Source organism: Colobus angolensis, unplaced genomic scaffold (assembly GCF_000951035.1).
Source record: "Colobus angolensis palliatus isolate OR3802 unplaced genomic scaffold, Cang.pa_1.0 Scaffold123, whole genome shotgun sequence".
Lineage (NCBI taxonomy): Eukaryota > Metazoa > Chordata > Mammalia > Primates > Cercopithecidae > Colobus > Colobus angolensis.
The window spans coordinates 4,230,792-4,251,371 of record NW_012113475.1 but is presented as its reverse complement, the minus strand read 5'-3'; the positions used below and the strand labels follow the sequence as shown (position 1 = coordinate 4,251,371).

Below are 20,580 nucleotides of genomic sequence, written 5' to 3'. Positions count from 1 at the left end.
ATTTTTAGTAGAGACAGGGTTTCACTGTGTTAGCCAGGATGGTCTCGATCTCCTGACCTCGTGATCCGCCTGCCTCAGGCTCCCAAAGTGCTGGGATTACAGGCATGAGCCACCGCTCCCGGCTGATAGATATTCTCTTAATTGTTCTTTACTGGAACATACTTGGCACATATATGCTCTTATTGCACAAAGTTCTTCATTCTTTCTAATAAATTTTAGATTTTTTTAAATAAGTTCCTGAAATTCACTGTATTTTTCAGTCCAATTGTGAACTAACTTGGAACCCATTTACTAATGCTAATTATTGATTTCCAATCACATTAATCCTCTTGTGCTACCTTATAATGATACTTAAAACAACAACTACAACATTTATGCACAGGTGGGATGCCTTCCTCCTCCTCTCTTCATTTTTTACCTATAACCTCTTCTCTCCTTCTCCTTTCTTGTCTTCCTTATCTTCTTCTATATAATCTCATTTTATTTTGAGCAATAAAGTATATATCCTTTTTAGTTTGGTGTTTGATTCTCATTGAGCTCATGATATTCTGAATGCTTTTTAAATTTTAGTACGTAGTGAATGTTTACAGTTGTATTTATTACTTATGCAGCTAAGATTTAAGAAGTCACTTTTAAAAAGCAATGAGAATTTTTTATTTCCAAAAATAAAAAAAAAAACATATGGCACAATCCTTTTACATAAAATATGTAAATATGTACTAAATTTATATATGACCATAAAGGAAAAGGTACTTGCAATCAGTGGGAAAAAAGTCAATAGGAAAATTCAAATATGTGCTGGAAGCAAAGCTGGAAACAAAGATTGTTCAGGGAAATAATTAGTGATGATCTACAAGAGAGAAAAAGGTGAAGAAGTGCAACATGTCTGTAATTCTCTGGCTCTTGAAACATGTTTGTACCCTGCCTCCTCAGAAAATTCTCAGCTAGATTTTGAGATGTCTCACATGTAAAGCCTTTCTAAGTAATGCTGTAAAAGATCATTCAATCTGAATACAAATATATAATTTAGATAAAATTATAGGCTAATATATTAAAATTTGTATTCCCTATTTTTTTTTTTTTTTAAGTTTTAAAATAGTAGTGCTTTCAGGTAGTTAAGGCTGGTGTTGAACAACATCTAGGTTTCTGTTTCACAGATCTTCTTTTAGATTTCTCCAACCTGGATAAACTAAATAGGATACACACAGATGGTAAAACCTTATGCTATCCTAATCTGAAAAGATTAGCTTCATTAAAATGAAAATTAGCTACCACCTGCTAAATATGTTTTGGCACCTACTAAGTGGCACTCCATAAAAAATTCACAAATTCTTTTTTTAAACCTTCAAAGACGCCTTGGAAGTATTTTGAAGCATTAAAGTGAACAACGGAGTCTCAAAGAATTTTTTTTTAACCAGAGGAAAATTATCCTATCTCGTTTCCCACTCCCCAAACTACTGCTTTTATTTGTAAAAGAAGACTAAAAGTAATCTTTGAACTAAGGACTAAAGAAAGATTTATGACTTTCTTATATAAATATAAGGTAGAAAATAAGGGAGAAATGTAATCTTAACTATTTGCGTCCCTCTGTGCCAATTTTAGGGAACTATAAACAAATAGCAGCTGAATGTAAATATATATATATATATATTTAAAAGTGTATAAATTATTTTTTTTAATTTCACTGGAAAAAAGATATCTGGAGGATTTTTAACAAACATGTCACATATTTAGGTGGGGTGAATATATGTCCCTTCCTGTTAGCCACAGTCTCATTTCATGTCTACTGTCTTAGCATAAGTATTAATAACATTCATTTTCATTTTCACAATAACTCTATTTAAATATCAAATTATTATCCTTCATTTTAGTCGTATATTCTATAAGAATTCTAAAAAAAAAAATCCAATAATTTAATTTAACATAAATAAATATGGTTGGGAATCTGAAAGACTGAAAAAAGGATCTATAAAATATCTCTGGAAAGAATACCAGAAATAAAAACTTCTCTTTCCATCTAGTGCTTGAATTTCTGTTACAGCTTTAGTGACGATTTTCCAACTCTTACTTGTAGTCAGATACCTGAAGTTCTGTTTGCAAAAGGCAAGTTCTGCTAAATCTTCACTCAGACCTTCTTCACTGCTCATTTATACAAGATCTAAGAAGTTTGACTGTCTGTTTTTTTGTTTTGTTTTGTTTTCAGATTCCGGCAAACTGAAATCTTCAAAGGTAGGGTATAATAGAAGGAGGGTCAGAAGCTGTGATTTCTCATATCCAGAAAGAAGGAATAAAAGGTAAAGGAGAGCATGCACATGAATTCAAATTGTGTGCCAGTCATTCTGAAATTAGGATATTAGTTTTTTTAAATAAATAAAAATGTGCAATTCACTTTGTAAAGGATCATTTTCAAAATATTCAATATTAATTTAAAGAGCATGGTGCTTACATGGTAACGGTAACTTTACTTATTTGAAAATAATAATCAGTGCAGAATAATTTTTGCTAAAGGAATAGTACAGTTTTTTTTTTTTTTTTTCTGTCTTGAGGAAAGAAAAATTCAGCTCATATGTATTTACTTTAAAGCCTCTATAACTTATTTAGCCATAATGATGGCTCATAGTTGCATCAAAAGTTTGCATGTCTGGGTATAGTTGCATATGTCATGGAGTTGAATACTATCTGAAATCTTTCCGACCTCACTAGAGAAGTATAGGAATATGTTCTAATGTTCCTTTCTCTCCACAACTCACCTACCAGGAGGTTCTCAGATCAGAAAATGACCACTTTACACTATTACTTCGAATTTTAATTTAGAAATAACTCTAAATATGTTAGTGTATTTTGTAATGTTGTGTTTATATTACATTATATTTTTATAATTCTAAGCAATCAATATCCCTTTTAAATGGTACATTAAGCTGCTGTGATTGTTCATTCAGCCTCCATGATGCTTATGTACCCTGATCTCATTCAATCTTGCCTATATTTCAGTTAGTTCCCTTAATTTCTATAAAACTTCCAACATTCTACTCTTATGCCTGCAAAGTATAATTGTGTCAATCCTGCTAATTGTCTCTATGGCAACGTAAAATTATCAGCATCTCTGCCTGTGATCCTCTTAGCCATGTAAAATTATTTCATTCTACCTGTTTATACAAGAGATCCTCTACCTTATTTCTTCATTGTGGAACAGGGAATTTATGTTGCTATTGTATGTGATGACTATTCCCCCATAGCGACTAGCCCTAGATCCTAGGAAATATTTTCTTCTCAATGTCCAATAACCAGATGCTCAGAGGTAAAATAAACCTACTGGGAAGGTTATGTGAACATGGGGAGCTTGAAATGGATTCTAAATAATTTTGTGGTTAAGAAAGTGAAGTAAGAAGCAGTTTCTTTGATCTAGACACTCTCTCATGGGGAGAATTCTGGTTTTGCTTGACTAGAAACACATTATAATAGATTCCACATGAACGCTCTCATTGCTCTACTACTACAAAAGTGATTTTTAAATACTTTTCACACTTTCTGTATGTTTGAACAAAATTTGATAATACTTTCATTAATTTTTCTTTATTCTGGAATTTTAATTGTGCTTCATCCAAATAACATGAAATATAATAGAAATTCACTGCATAATTTTTATCTAACATAAGCTCTAACAATGGAGGAAAATGTAAACTGAAATTTTTTTAATAATAATTTTATTTATATTTTATTAAAATGGCCTACAATGACTTTTGCACCAACCTAAAAATGTACTAAATGGCTACTGTGTACATATACCTTTTTTTAGTAAAATTAGAAATATTACTGATATGATGAAAAAATGAAATGCATAGACATACTACAAATGTAAAGATACACAATTGGCAAATCTTTTATTACAGAGCCATTTTAGTACAGTGTTGTGTGTGCCAGCAATTGTATCAGCAGAATTAGACTTGACTCTGGTACGTGTTATCTTGGTAACTTTGCCCAAACTCTCTTTTACAGATATGTGGATATAAATGAGATAAAACAAAGCCTAGATACATGCAGAAGTTTTTTTTTTTTTGATTAATATTATCAAAACAATATTATTTTTCTCATGTGTCAGGTAAAATAAGAAACACATTAAATGTTTCTGTGTCTCTATACTGTAAGCTAATCCTAATCCTAATGACCTGGTTATCTAAATACACAGGAATAAAATTCTCTCCTTTATACATATGAAAGTGTATTGCTAAAAAGTTTTCCTGAAAATAATGATCAAACTATCTAGGAATTTGTGAAAAGGAAAATCCATTAAATTTATAAAATTCTAATGGCTCTCTCTCCAAAGAATAAACAAAACAAAACAAAAAAACAAGTTCCACAGACACAAATAGATGTTCACATCAACATAATAGAGTTTTATGTGAAAGAAAAATCTTGGTGATATATGCAAAGTAATTATGAAAAATTTTCTCAATAGCAGATGTAATTGGTTTCAGAGAATTTTGGACACCACAATGAATATAGCACAATAACTTTTTGGCTCTGCAACAAAAACGTAAAAAATAATAGCTATATAGCAGAAGTGCAAGGAGTTAATACTAATTGTCTTTGTCTAAATTTCTTTTTGTTTCTTCAAATCATATTGTGTCTTATACACAAGCTAAAAATACAGTGTTAAGTCACTGTATGTGATGTTTTCCAACAAATGCTTCTGTTTTGAGGAAAATGTTTAACTGATTGCTTTATATGGTTATTTCTAGTGGTCTCCTATTGGAAACAGCTAAAGGCTAAAAAAAGTCAAACTGTTCAAAATGATAGCAATAATTTAAACAAACTGGATAGCTAGAAAAGTCTAGATTTCAAAAAATACGTGTGTTTAGCTATGGCGATCACACTTTATCCTAAGGCCAATGGGAGTCAATGAGAGACAAATAAAGGAAGTGAAATAATTAGATTTAAAATTTTATTTTAGAAATTGATTAGCAGCAGTGTGTGGGATAGAAATGTGAGTGATGTACAAGGATGCAAGACACACCTCTAAGCTGCTGCACTTGAGTTTAGAGCAGCTGACACACTCTGTCATTAATTGAAGGTTAGTCTCAGAAAGATTTCATTTATGTGGAGAATAATGTAGCTTTAGAATTTTATGAGTGCTGGGCTATGTCTGTCTTGTCCACTGTGATTTCTGGCTGGCTTCAGCTACTAAGCTGATGGTAATGCATTACCCAGCATATGTATCAGGTGAAAGAAAGTTAAATAAGAATATTTTAGAAAGACATCAGAATTCATGGAATTTGCAGAGTCTGGAGTCTGTGCTTCTCAAAGACTTAATAGAATAGTTTTATAATGCTCTCTTTTATAGGAGAGTTGCTAGGATAAAAACCACGTTTTTCTTGGCGAAATACTAACATTAATCCTTAAAACTTTATTCAATTCAATTTTTTTTTTTTTTGAGATGGGGTCTTGCTCTGTCCCCCAGGCTGGAATGCAGCGGCATGATCTCAGCTCATTGCAAACTCTGACTCCAGGGTTCAAGCAATTCTCCAGCCTCAGCCTACTGAGTAGCTGGAATTACAAGCATGTGCCACCGTGCCTGGCTAATTTTTGTATTTTTAGTAGAGACAGGGTTTCACCATCTTGGCCATGTTAATCTTGAACTACTGACCTCCAGTGATCCACATGTCTAGGCCTCCAAAAGTGCTGGGATTACAGGCGTGAGCCACTGCACCTGGCCTAAAACTGTATTCCATTTGGCCCTAGGCATTGTTTACTTAGTTATTATGGCAACCTTTTAAATGTTTTTGATAATAATATTTTTTTCGGTGGATTTCAGATATGACTCCTTAATACCTATTGTGCCATGCATCATTTTAAAACCTGTTGGTTCCTGGGAGACTTTGAGCTTCATATTCTATGTTTACAGATATACCACTTACTCTGAGAAACATGGAATACATGGAATATCTATGTCTCAAATAACATATGGAAACTACATAAAGACTTTGTAGATATAAAAATGTGGTTCTGTTCTCTATCCAAGAATATCTGAAAGCATGTTCTAATGGAATATGTGGATGCTAACCAATGATCACTAGAAAATAATCCTTGCTGTAAGTCAGAATGATACATGCTATTATGTGTCTATACAATTGCCTGATTATAGAATAAATAATGCTAAATGTTTACACATGTAATAAACATCATTCTGTCAAAAATTGTCCCACTTTTGCTAATTGCACAACATTGGGGATAGTTAAAATCTTGAGACTATTTTACTAAGAAAGAATCTTCTAACCAGCTATTATAACCAAATAGTGAAGGAAGAGAATTGCCCTTGACAGTTCGGTAGAGTCCTGTCTTTCTTTCCAGAATACACTTGTAGGTAGGAAAACAACAGGTTTAATAAGATCCCTTTCTAGATTCAAAGACTCTGTATACCTTTTAATAGGAGAATAATCTTCCATATTTAAAATACCTGTCTTGGTGAGTATACAAAGTCTTTTAGGATAGATATAACTAAAATAATATTTTAAAATGCAAGCTTATGAATGACTAAAGCTTTGGATTCTGGGAATAGACTGATGCCAGGGAAAGCCCATCCTCATAGAAAATGTTTTCATTCATTTTCATATCCTATACAAAATTTAGGAACATGTACAATGTACAGTTTAGAAAAAGCATTACTGAAGTGGTCTAAATAATTTTGATCCAGCTATGAATGCATATCTCCAAAAAGTACTCTATAAAATGACATGAGAAATGTTTATAAATGGTACTGCCTTTATCATCCACTGAAGAAACCATAGAACCATTAATCATCATTTATGTTTATCCACAGTGAAATCACAGAATATTGAAAATGAATTGCTTTCTTCTGTTGACATCATGTACACACACACACCCAATAAGGAAACAGCTATTTATTAACAAATTCCATCTATCCACAAAGCATATACAAGCCAAATGTGAAACATGACAATAAAAAATAAAACAATTTAATAAGAAAAGGCACAAGTCATTGCATCATTAATTTCAAATGGCAAGGGAAAGAGAATGTAGTAAAATACCAATGTTTTTGAGCTAGATATCAGTTGTTAATTTGTTACTTTAAACCAGTTTGGAAGTGATAAAGAACTGAGCTAACCTGATGACAATGAGAAAAGTACACAAGAAGGCATATGTCAGACTTAGGGAGTATACAGTCATAGCAGAACATAAAAGCATCAATATCCAGCACAAAACAGGACTGGAGCTCTTAGAAACTATGGAACTGAAAGCATAGCTGCTACTATCTAAGACCCCTTAACCAAGATGTCACAAATGCAAAAAGATGCATATACATGCATATGGTAGATTTTTCATTCAAAAACTCTCTTTCCAAAGCTTTACAGATAAATGTTTTTATTCCGCCATTTATTATTTTCAAAAATAGTGATTCAGCAAATACTTATTGGGCTGATATGTTAGGGAGAAATGCCAGGTGGCTGGAATGCAGTCATACACAAAATCTACAATTTACCAAAAGTTGGTTATTGTACAATAGGGAGAAAATATAAATAAACAGAAGGATAAAACACAAAAGAGCAATACTAGTTTAATAACTCCTATTGCATGTGTTTTTCATTCCATTCTGTTTTTGTTTTTATATTTAAATAGATACTGGATTTTATGTTTCCATTGTATGGATTTCTCAATGTGAACACTTATGGTTAATGATGCGAAACAGGCATCATTTGTTGGTATTTTAAATTTGCTTCTTTTGGTTTTCCTTAAATATTAATACTGAAAGTTTGAGGAGAATCAGCCCCAGATGCTTTATTTGGGGAATTTGGAGAGGACTACTTCTTATGAAATTCCCCATAAATCTCATGCTGAGATGGAACTGTTTCAATAAGGGATTTCATTGTGGGAATTCAGAATGGGCATTTCATTTTTTCCCATGTTAATGAATGTGCCACAGTAATAATTCCAGTACTTCTTCAATATGATAGAGTAATGGTCCTTAATGGAGGTGAGAACAATAAACCAACGTAAAATAACTATCCAGAGTCTAAATCACCTTGGGAGCATAATGGCTGCAATATGCTGTTCGCCTCAATAAAGCATTTGTCCATTTGCTATTCAGCTTAGTAAAGCCTAATGATAAATATACTAAACTGATCAGAGCAGAATGCTATACAAGGGCTCATAAAATGAACAAAAATTACAAGCACATAAGAAAACTGGCACTCCAGATTTTACAAATCAATAAGGATACCTAAAATTTTTTCTTCTAACTCTATTTCTGTGTGTATATTCCTAATTAATTTTAATCATCCGCCATCCTCACAAACCTACACCATCCAAATGCATCTTTTACCTTTTAATATGATAAACGTTACAAACAGGCAGATTATGTTTCCATATATTTGCTATCTTATTAATTTTAACTGAACAGAGAACATAGAGCCAAAAAGTTTTAATGATATGATCTATTACTACAAAGCATGAGTAACAGAATTTGTAGTTCCAAATGAAATTCTTCCTCAACAACACTACCGTTAAATAAGATATTTTATTAAAAAGTGACCCCCGTGACTAATTTTTGTTTGGAACACTTCCTCATATAAAGAATTAGCTCCAAAAATGCAAAGACTTCCTTAATTTTAAATTTTGATGAATTTAACAGAAGAATAATCAGTCATCTTTTACTCTAAATGAAATCATTTACTTCCTTTTTTTTTTTTTTTGATGGAGTCTCGCTCTATCGCTGAGGCTGGAGGGCAGTGGCACAATCTCGGCTCACTGCAAATTCCACCTCCCAGGTTCAAGTGATTCTTCTGCCTCAGTCCGCTGAGTAGCTGGGATGACAGGGGTGAACAACAATGCTTTGCTAGTTTTTGTATTTTCAGTAAAGACAGAGTTGCTGGTCTTGAACTCCTGACCTCAGGTGATCCACCTGCCTCAGCCTCCCAAAATGCTGGGATTACATAAGTGAGTCACTGTTCTCGGCCCTCATTTACTTTCAATAATGAACAAATTAAATGAATCATTTCATCATCTTTCAATCAGAGACAACTAAACTTGTGCCATAATATGATTTTATTTTTTATTTTTGTTACATGGAAATATTCCTCTGCACCAACCAAAGGGTTCAATAATTTTGAGAAATATTGTTACAAAATTAAGATTTTGATGAGATGTGTATCTAAATATGCTTTTAGTGTATCTAATTATATAATTTTGATGTATTTTGATTTCTTAAATAACATTTAGTACATGAATGTTTTAAATATATATGAATGAATATAATTATTTCTGTTGAGTTCTTAGCTTAAAATAGCTTCATTTAAAAAAAGTATATTGTTGCCGGGCGCGGTGGCTCACGCCTGTAATCTCAGCACTTTGGGAGGTCGAGGCGGGTGGATCACGAGGTCAGGAGATCAAGACCATCCTGGCTAACACGGTGAAATCCTGTCTCTACTAAAAATACAAAAAATTAGCTGGGCATGGTGGTGGGTGCCTGTAGTCCCAGCTACTCGGGAGGCTGAGGCAGGAGAATGGCATGAACCCGGGAGTTGGAGCTTGTAGTGATGCAGCCTGGGTGACAGAGTGAGACTCCGTTTAAAATATATATATATATATATATATATAGTTATCAACCCTATAATGCAATGTAAACTTCCTAAATCTGCATATTATTGCTGTTTGTAGTTATAGTAGAAGTGGTAACCATATTTATTTCATACTTAGTTTACTCACAGGGAGTATTTTTGTGGGTAGTAATGTTCTCTGAGGCCTTACCCACTTATACACTATGTTTTCTATCTATTGGGTAACATAATCATCACAACAATACATGTGAAATGTACTATCATTAGGTATGCTTGTGTTATAAATTGGTGGTATAAATTGAGTTTTCTCTGTTGTTCTACTGTAGTCACAGTTTTAGACAAGCACAGAGAGGTTCTTGAGACTTCTTGGGTAGAATTTTCTCAGCATTTCTATTCCCCAGAGAAGCCAAACCTTGCCTTTATTTTTGATTGTTCTTAAATGGATGGGAATTTCCTGATCTTTCCCCAGGATTATCAGGCCTGTGCTTGCAGAATGCGGAGTCCTGAGCCCAAGATGATTTCTCACTTCTCCTTCAGGTGCAAAAGGTATGTTCTTTTACCCTCCCTCAGCATTAACATTTATTTGATTAATTCCCATGGGCTGCATGCCCATCCCAGAGACAGAAGGGTTTTGCTTATATTTTGACCTCAGAAGCAGTGGAATTTTGCCTTGCTTCTGGAGATGAGTTTGTTTTCCATTTCCCAGTAACTTAAAGAGTTTGCTTCGTATGAGAGTCTAGAAAAGTAGTGTGAGCTTCCCAATGATGGCTCAGCAATTACCTCCTTCATGCCTTCACCCCAAATCCTTCTAAAAAGCACCCAGTGGAGGCATAAGAAGGTAAACTGTGAATGAGTGCTAAGTTTCCTTGTAACTGGATCTCTGCTATTTCAAAGTGACATACTGGGGAAGTGGATTTATTTATTTGCCTTGTGATCTCAGCTCTTCGATAGCTTGAATAATAGCTATAATTTTGTAGATTATTCAACTTATTCTCATTGGTTGTCAGAACCAGTGTCCTCTTATGACTTTTAATATCCCAAAAAGAAATGTAAGAATTTAACCAATATTTTGACAGGAATTGAGCATTAGATTATGTCACATTATACCTTTATAGAAAGTGCAGCACTCAAGCAATGGCTACCTATAAGAATCATGACATCAGAGCTTCAAAATTCCATCAGTGAATTCATCAACAGAATCGACACAGTTAAGGCAGTGAACCTGAATCTGAATCAAAAGAAGTTCTATAAACTGAAACAGAAAGAGGAAAAACAAAGAATAAATAAATAAGACTATCCAACAGTGATATGGCAATATCAAATGCTATAACATATATGAAATTGTTTTCTTAAAGAAGAGCAATAGGACAGAAAATGATCAAGAATTTCATAAAATAAATGAAAGCCAAAAACAAAACAGACAAAACTACCAATCCAAGAACCCAGGATAACACTATGTAGCAGGAAAAATTAAACAACAACAACAAAAAACACAAAAATATAAAAACATACAAACACTTAGAGAAAACATTGATAAATCATTGAAACTGAAAGACCAAGAGAAAAGACCAAGAGAAAACTGACATTCATAAAGTCAGCAAGGGTAGGGAAAACAGGGGAGTGGGATATAGCATATAAAAGAATAAAGATAAGGAGAAAGATACAGAGCATACTTCTAATTAGAAATTCTTGCAAGACAAAGACAATGTAGTGATTTCTTAGATATGTTGAAAATACTAAAATAAAATCACATTCATCCCACAGTCTATTATATAGTGGAAATATCTTTAAAAAACGAAAAGAAAATGAAGAAATTGACAAAAACCTGAGAGATTTCAATGTCAGAAGGCCTGTTCTAGAAGTTGTATTAACTTCTCAGCACAGTGAGTATGAGATCAGATAGAAATTTGAATCTACCCTCAAAATAAGAAACACTAGATGGTAAACATAAAAGTAACTCTAAAATGTGTCATATTAAATGTTTAAATTAAAATACAATAAATAATATAATATGTATGCTTCTATATTAAGAAAGTGGAAAAATAAATTTAGGTCTAAAAATTAGACTCAAATTAAACTTTCTGTTTAAATAAAAGAGATTAAATGAGAAATAAATCAATGAAATATAAATCACAAAAACAATAGGAAAATCAATTAAAATAAAGTTATTTGAAAAGATCAGCAAAAGCAGTATACCTCTAGCCAGATAGATCATAACAAAAAAGAGAACATACAAATCACAAATATCAGAAATAAAAGAGAGGCTATCCTATAGACATTAAGAGGATAAGATAGAAAGAATATAAACAAATGTATGTCAATACATTTGATCATTTATATGAAATAAACACAAAATAAATCTAATGAAGAAAAGCCATAATTAAATGTTTCTTTAGGGTCATACTGTATATCCATATCTCTGAGCTGTATCATTGTACCAAAACCTAATATTAAAAAATTTTTAGAGATGTTAAGCATCTTTTCATATACCTGGGGACCATTTGTGTCTCTTCTTGGAGAAATGTCTATTCATGTCCTTTATCTATTTTTATCTGAATTATGTTTTCTGCTTCAGTTGTAGGAGTTCCTTATATATTTTGAATATTAATCCCTTATGAGATATATGATTTGCAAGTATTTTCCTCCATTCCATTGGTTGCTTTTTTACTCTGTTGATTGTTACCCTTCTTATTCCGACAGAGTGTAAGTAAATTTCAGCAGACATAAACATGAATCCGGTTTTCTATGTCAAATTGGAAAATGTTATGTTAAAGTTTCAAGTTTTATTATATTTACATATATGACAAGGAGTATATGAAAGGAAAAATGTAAGAACCTCAATTTATATAAAATATGAGGCTTATGATGTACCCCTTTATTTTTATTTTTGGTGCTATATACCAATGGGCACGATATTATATTACTGATTTTTTACTAAATGCTTCTAATGGGATGATAAAGGTGATTACCAGTCAGTTATCTTTAATTTTTAAATGGTTGAAAAAATAAAACTAATTTTAAGGTTAGTTTTTATTTTCATTATAAGCATTATATAATGGCTGGAATGTTGAATTGGCTACTTTATGTTTTGGAGATTCAAGTTTACAAATATAAACCAGAGGTCAGGTAATCTAATTTGAGAGTTAATGAGATCCCATTAGCATAGTTTCCTTGCTGGATTTCACAAGTTCCACCATTTTTGTTATCTACTGTATATTTACATCAATTTTCACTACACTCATTATTGCTACAATTTCAAATCTTGTTTCCAGGCCCAGAAAATTTTAGAAAGTTATTTATGTAAATTTCCGTGGGTCAGACATACAAACATAAAATTAATGCAGAGCAGATGATACACCAACATATGCAAAGTTTGAAGCTCAAAATTCTCAAGCGTGTCTTTATACATGTTTATTACAGACATTTTTGCAAGTATTTTTCTCTCTCTCTCATTTTTATTTTTATTTATTTTTTGAGGCGGAGTCTTATTCTGTCACCCAGGCTGGAGTGCAGTGGCGCGATCTCGGCTCACTACAACCTCTGCCTCCCAGGTTTAAAAAATTCTCCTGCCTCATCCTACCAAGTAGCTGGGATTACAGGCGTGTGCCACCACACCTGACTAATTTTTCTATTTTGGGTAGAGACGGGGTTTCACCATGTTGGGCATGCTGATCTTGAACTCCTGACTTCAGGTGATCCACCCACCTGGGCCTCCCAAAGTGCTGAGATTACAGGTGTGAGTCACCAGGACCAGCCTATTTTTCTCTTTATAATGGTCCTGAATTATATACACAAATATACAGACACACACACACTATATATATATATATATATATATATATATATATGCACACACCTTATTTATTATATATAAGGGCAATATAAATCACAAATAAAAGCCATATAAGCAAATACATTTACTCAATTATAAATATTTGAATATTCTCACTGATTCCTTCCCAATCCCCCACTGTCATCCTCCAAGTTTAGGATGCTTCATCCAGCCTAAGTATATTTTCCATAAATGTCCTCAAGTTATTATCAATATCAAAAATAAAAGTAATGATAATAGTAATATTATAAAACTAACAATAACAAAATGACTTGCCTGTAGCAGCCACTTAAATATTTGTTTAATAAACAGATAATTCTTAAATGTATGGTAAGCACCATGATTAGATTGCTACATGAAGTTTTCCATGTAATCCTCCATATTACATACTTCCATGTAATATGAAGCAAATATTTTCATTAATCTGAGTTTAAATATGAGAAATTATAATGCATAATAATGTAAAATAGGTTGACTTAAGATCATAGCTAAAAAGTGGTAGATATGAGATTTAGATCAAGTATGCACAACTCCATATCTCATAAGTCATAAGTCAAACCCGTATGGTATTTCTTCATATGATGCTCTTCATAATCATCCTACTATCTCAGTATCTACTGAATTAGACCTGGAATTTTTAGTCTGAATCTTAGTCTCTCCGTTAACTTATTCTGATGTACCTCTTCAATTTTATGCCATATTCTTCTTTATTCAACAGGTATTGTATAAAATATTATACAAAATTACGTTGGCTTTGCATAAAATATTGAATGTGTCCCTCCACCTCCCTAAACCATCATCGTTTAGAATCTGTTTGGAACCATTAATCTTTCAGAAATTCTTCTCTGAGTACTCTATGAAGGTGCGGTTTCTTAATATTCACAATTCCTGTAACATTTTATTTCTCTCTTACATGCAGTATATAATAAAGTATATTACTGCTGGGGTTTCTGGAAGTCAGAAATGACATTTTATCTTTACCTTCTTTTTAAAATTACTAACTTTCTTCAAGGGAATTACTAAATCATTATGCAGCTTGGATGAGGCATCTCGGTGCCTGACCTATAGCAGTGATCTTTCAATAACCAACTCTAGTTATGTCAAGTACCATCTTTGTGACTTTGGGTAGGTTACAATTAGTATAAATGAATAGAAACATTGGGTATAGCAACTATTGTCAGTTAAAAGTGTTCCATATCAATTGTAACGTTTCTCTCTCCCCCTCCATCCCTCCACCAGAGATTTACCTTGTTCTATCACAGTGTGAATAAAAACATACAAATCTGGGAGTGGTCAGTTTTACAAGTTAGTTTATATGGCGAGAACCTTGCTGCATCATTCAGGTAGCTTAATCTTCTTTCCTGTGCCATAACAGAGAGGTTTACTAACTGTGCATTCTCATATGCAATATTTCCGTTTCTTAAAATTCTTCAAAAATTTATAAGCTAATTTGCCACACTGTCAGGTGTGGCAGGAAACACCAATGGGGCAGTCTGCTAATGGAGCAGTCTGCTTAACATTCCAAAGAGGCATTTTAATTTTTTTCTGTTGCCTGTTTACCTCCTTGTCCCTGCAGCAGCCTGAAAAGGCTTCCTCAGACTTTAAATATGGCTTTCATTATTCTGACTTCAGTCTGGCAAACTTACTCACACCTTCCATGTCTACTTCATCCAGATCCTATTCTCCAGGCATCTGACCCAGCTTGGTAATCACATTCTGAAATCTGATTGCTCCCTGAATTTTGTTGTTGGTGTTCCTGACCCAGGATTTTACTCTAGCTTTGATTGTCCCAGGGATATTTATTCAGTAACGAGAGTTTTATTGCTTTTCCCAACATACCTGTTGACTGTCTTTATAAATTAAACTGATAAAACATGACATCACTTGAAAAGGGGAAAACTGACTCAACATTCAACTGGCATCTTGTATAAATCAAAATTCTCTGAGCAGTTATAAGCTTATATTTTTATTGTTGTTGTTGTTATTATTATTATTATTATTTTGAGACAGAGTCTCACTCTGTCGCCCAGGCTGGAGTGCAGTGGCGCGACCTTGGCTCACTGCAACCTCCGCCTCCCGGATTAATGCGATTCTCCTCAGCCTCCTGAGTAGCTGGGACTTCAGGCATGAGCACCACAGCTGGCTAATTTTTGTATTTTCTACTAGAGACAAGGTTTCACCATATTGGCTAGGCTAGTTTCTAACTTTTGACTTCGTGATCCGCCCACCTCAGCCTCCCAAAGTGCTGGGATTACAGGCGTGAGCCACTGCACCCAGCCAAGCTTGTACTTTTGACCAACTATGTCAGTTGAACAATAAGTGTATCTAGATGTGTCTAGTGTATTCTGTCAAAATATTCCATGTGTGGATACAATCCTATGTTGCAACATGTTATTAGTATTTATAGTTCATAGATATTGCTATTAAAAATAAATTTCTAAACCAATGATAGATATAGAATTTAGAGAATAATGTTAATAATAAATATAAGCATTTAATATTGTAAAATCATACATTGTTTAAGTGATGTATACTGTTTGAAAAATTAATTAATTAGCAACCTTCTCTTCTGTCAGAATTTTTAAGTTGTGCATCTCTAGATTCTTTCAGCCAGAGACAAGTCAATCACAAGTCAGAATTGAGCAACAATCTGCCCTGTGATATGATCTGATAAGACCAAATTAACAAATAAGTTCATATTCTGACTTAAATTAATCTCTTGTCTTAAAAAAAGTAGATTTTAAGTGGGAAACTGTGATTGTACTATCTAAAACAGTTAACATAACTAAATGGAGTCAAACTATATTCTTATTTGCCTTTGACCAATTCAACCAGAAAGAGAAGGCGCAAGAATGGAATGATTATTTTTATTTCATTTTTTTAAATTTAACTTTTATATTAGATGCAGGGGTACAGAAGAAGGTTTGTTACATGGGTATATTGCACCCAGGTAGTGAGCATAGTACTCAATAAGTAGTTTTTCAAGCCATGTCCACCTTCCTCCCTCTGCCCTCTAAGCAGTCCACGGTGTCTATTGCTCCTATTGTTCCCAAGTTTATGTCCATGTGTTCTCAAAGTTTAGCTCCCACATGTAAGGGAGAACATGCAATATTTGGCTTTCTATTCCTGTGTTATTTTGCTTGGATTATTGCCTTTAGCTGCTCCATCCATGTTGCTACAAAGGACATGATTTCATTTTTTTTTTTATGGCTGTGTAGTATTCCATAGCATATATATACCACATTTTCTTCTCCAGTCCATCACTGATGGGCATGTGGATAGATTCCACATCTTTGCTATAATGCATAGTGCAGCAATGAACAGACAAATGCATGTGTCTTTTCAGCACAGTGATTGACACAAATAAATTGAGAAACTTTCTAAGCTCATGGATTCAAAGAATCAATATTGTTAAAATGGCCATAGTTCCCAAGGCAATTTACAGATTCTATGCTATTCTTATGAAACTAGCAATATCATTCTTTAAATAATTGGAAAAATAACTTATAAAATTCATTTGGAACAAAAGAAGAGCCTGAATAGCCAAAGCAATCCTAAGCAAAAAGAATGAAGCTGGAGGCATCACCCTACCTAACTTTAATCTATATTACAAGGCTATACTGATGAAAACAGTATGATGCTAGTACAAAAACATACATATAGACTAATGGAATGGAATCAAAAACTCAGAAACAAAGCTTCACACTTTCAACCATTTGATTTTCAACAAGGTCAACAAAAATAAGCAATGAAGAAGACTCCTTATTCAATAAATGGTGGTGAGATAATTGGCTAGTCATATACAGCAGAATGAAACTATACAATCATTTAAATAGTGTCTGTGATTCATGTAAATTCCTTATTACCATTTTATTAAATGAACACTTATCCTGGAGTAATTACCTCTACCTTTTTCTTTCCATGATTGCTCAAAATAGAAGAGTAATGCTTCTCTACTTCCAGGAACTTTAAGGGTACTCTATAAGATTACAGAAAAAATTAGAAGATTGTAAAGGTATATGAAATTAAAGATAAGAAACAATTTTCTCAAGACCTTTGAGTAAATTAAACTTCCAATTTTATGTACTTGTCAGTGTAGCTATACTAATTCTGGCTTACCATGTTTACGTTGTTTACACATTCAGCCTATCCCACTGACTTCAGAAATTTAACTCTGTATTGAGTGGTGATTCCAGTGTATTGAGATCATACTTACTACCCTTGTCAGCGCGTAGAGCATAGAAACCTCACGAGACTAGATACCAGCAATAATAATCAAATGAGTAGTCTTAAAAGCCGAACAAGAGAATTGACAACTTCCTAAGACCTACAATGAAGTAAAAGTGGAGCACAATGAGCAAGGGAGCTCTAATCACAGGTAGCAGATGAAATAGGGATTTTGAAGAAAGCTCAAAGGAAAAGAGGGCTGTAGTAGGTTGAGTGATGGCACCCCCTGAAGATATGCCCACCCCTTCATTTCTGTAACCTGTGAATGTTACATTACTTAGAAAAAGAGCACTTGCAGATGCAATTAACGTTAGAGCCTTGAGAGACCACAAGTCAAGGAAAGCCAGTGCAGCCAAAGGCAGAAAAGACAAACAACATATTCTCCCCAGAGCCCTGTAGGGAGCGCAGCCCTGCCAAGTTTGAATTTTGGACTTCTAGCCTTGAGGCCTTTGAAAGAATACATTTCTGTTGTTAGAAGCCACCAAACTTGTGGTAATTTGCTACAACAGTCTCAGGAAACTAAGACAGACACTGTGACAAGAAAAATCACTTCATAATTTTCCTGGAGTCCTTGATGATGAGCTTACCCATAGTTATAGAATATCTTTCCTACTAAGGAGAAAAATGTAAAAATCTTGTTATATTTCAACACTATATTGACCTAAGAAAACTATTAAGTAATCTCATTCAAACTTACGAAAATAAAATTTGATTAATGATTATTTGTGATTATCATAAGACATCCACTTAAAGCAAGACATCCACTTAAAGCAAGACAAGTAAGTTACTTAATTCTCATTCAATTTCTTTCCTTTCTAGATCCTGATGGTTTCTCATGCTTTTACTCTAACAAGTTCATATTAAATATTCATTTTAGTAGAACTTAGAAGATACGTGTATTTTTTGACAAAAATAATTATTACTTGTAATAATTATTACGTGGAAAATTATAAGAAAACTAATCAGAAGGGAAAACATGTTCCAAAATAACAATAATAATACTCAATATGCAATAAACAATTTTAAGCTGAGAATTACAATGTTTCAAAGAATCACATTCCTATCAATTACTGCTAAAATTTAATTTATAAAATGCTTTAATAATATTTGATATTTATTTGAATATTCTATGTACTCACGCCAACATAATGTCTCCCCAATTGCCTCTCTATCGTCTCCAATGTCCAGATCAAGCCTGTCTCCTCGCTAATATGTTTTCAGCTAACTGAAGCCCACAAAAGTCTCCACTTTTTAAATTAATTTATATTACTTATCAATCATTTAACTTAGTTTGTTCCTATTGATCAATTAACCTATTTCCTGATTCACCAAATAAAATTGAAATGTCTGAAGAATACTCCTCTTATGCAGCAACTTTATAAGCTATATCTTTCATTTTCATAATCTGGTTCTACTTTTCCATGTGACCTTAAGTTAATGAATGTATCTGTGCCTCCATTTTCCTATATGTAAAATAAAGAACATCATCAAATCTAATAATATGTGAGTGTTCATTTAAATAGAACAATACGGAGGTATTGTAAAATGCTATGTATTTGTTGATTAATATGGTAAAAAAAAAAATCCAAATAAACACATTTTGTAAAACTTTCTCTGGAAAATTTAGGCATTTTTTATCCATATAACCACAGTTTGTAATAGGTAAAATTTTATTGTGAATTAGACTTAGACCATTCTAACAGTTTACCATTTGTAGTACACTAAATCCACTTTAGCGGAGTAGAGACTAGGAAGTACTATGTATCTTAACAACTTTTAAAAAAACGTAATTATTACCATAGCTTGCTCAAACTAAACTTGAAATAAGTCCAGTAATGTATCATGATTATATACAAGGTGTAATGTTTCCCACCATTATTATTTTTTCTGAAATCACTACATTGTTAAATAAATCTTTATCAATAACCACAAATATGTAAATTGCATTATCTTTTCAACTGGCTCATATGAGATACTTATTCTCACTGTAATGAATTTTGACACTGTGATGATCCTCAGAAATGCGGCCACGCTGTTAAGCAAGTCAGCTCAGTAAAGGAAACTCATAAATTCTGAGAAGTCATTGGAGATGTCACACTGGGCCTTGAAGAGTAGCGTTTTACCCCCACAAAGAATTACTGTGAGTGTTCCCAGCCAGAATTACCTTATTAGCAAACATGTCAGATAGGGAGATATGGACAGAAAATTGATTACAAATTTGAAATACTATATTGGGAGAGGGGTACAGAAGGAAGAGAATGTTTGCAGAGACAAGATGGAAAACTATAAAGGGAAAAAAAGAAGTCAGATATATTTAAAAGTGTGTCCAAGGTAAGCCATTTACTTAAGAATGTCATAGAAGTATGATCACAGCATGGTGAACAAAACTATTTCATACTTTTGCTTTGGCAGTTAAGGTCCTAAAGAACCTGTTTTCAATGTCCATCAAAAATATGCAAAATCTAATCATCTGAAAGAGTTTTGATATAAATATGAACATACAGCTTCATAGTGCTAGGGAAAACACTTAAGAAAAATGCATGACCAGCTTTATGATGATGCTTTAAAGACAGGTTAAGCTATCTCCTATCATTAAGATGCATAATTAATTTATTAAGCACATCAAGTCATGCTACTAAAATGCAATTTTATGGAGATCAAGCAAACAACGCCTTTTCAGGATTAAGTTTAAAATACAAAAATTAACTTGTAGGGGTAAAGCCACTGACTACTTCCAAAGAGTCAGACAAAGAAGCTTTCATGGTGGTATACTTTAAAGTAACTTATATTTTTTTATTTTAGTTACGTTTAGCTTAGGCGGGAGACACAAAGAGGGAGAGCACTAGAGGAAAAAGATAACTGCACAAATAAGAGGTTGGTGGAAAAGAAAATCAAAGATATGGTAATTGCAGTAATATAGAAAATATTACTCTATGATATTGGATGGGA

General features: G+C 33.0%; 1 protein-coding gene across 2 annotated transcripts in view; it reads right to left on the bottom strand.

The window, feature by feature from the left end:
* Nucleotides 1-20,580, bottom strand: part of GRID2 (glutamate receptor, ionotropic, delta 2) — a 1,517,061-nt gene that overhangs the window by 1,313,060 nt on the left and 183,421 nt on the right. The window lies entirely within an intron of this gene.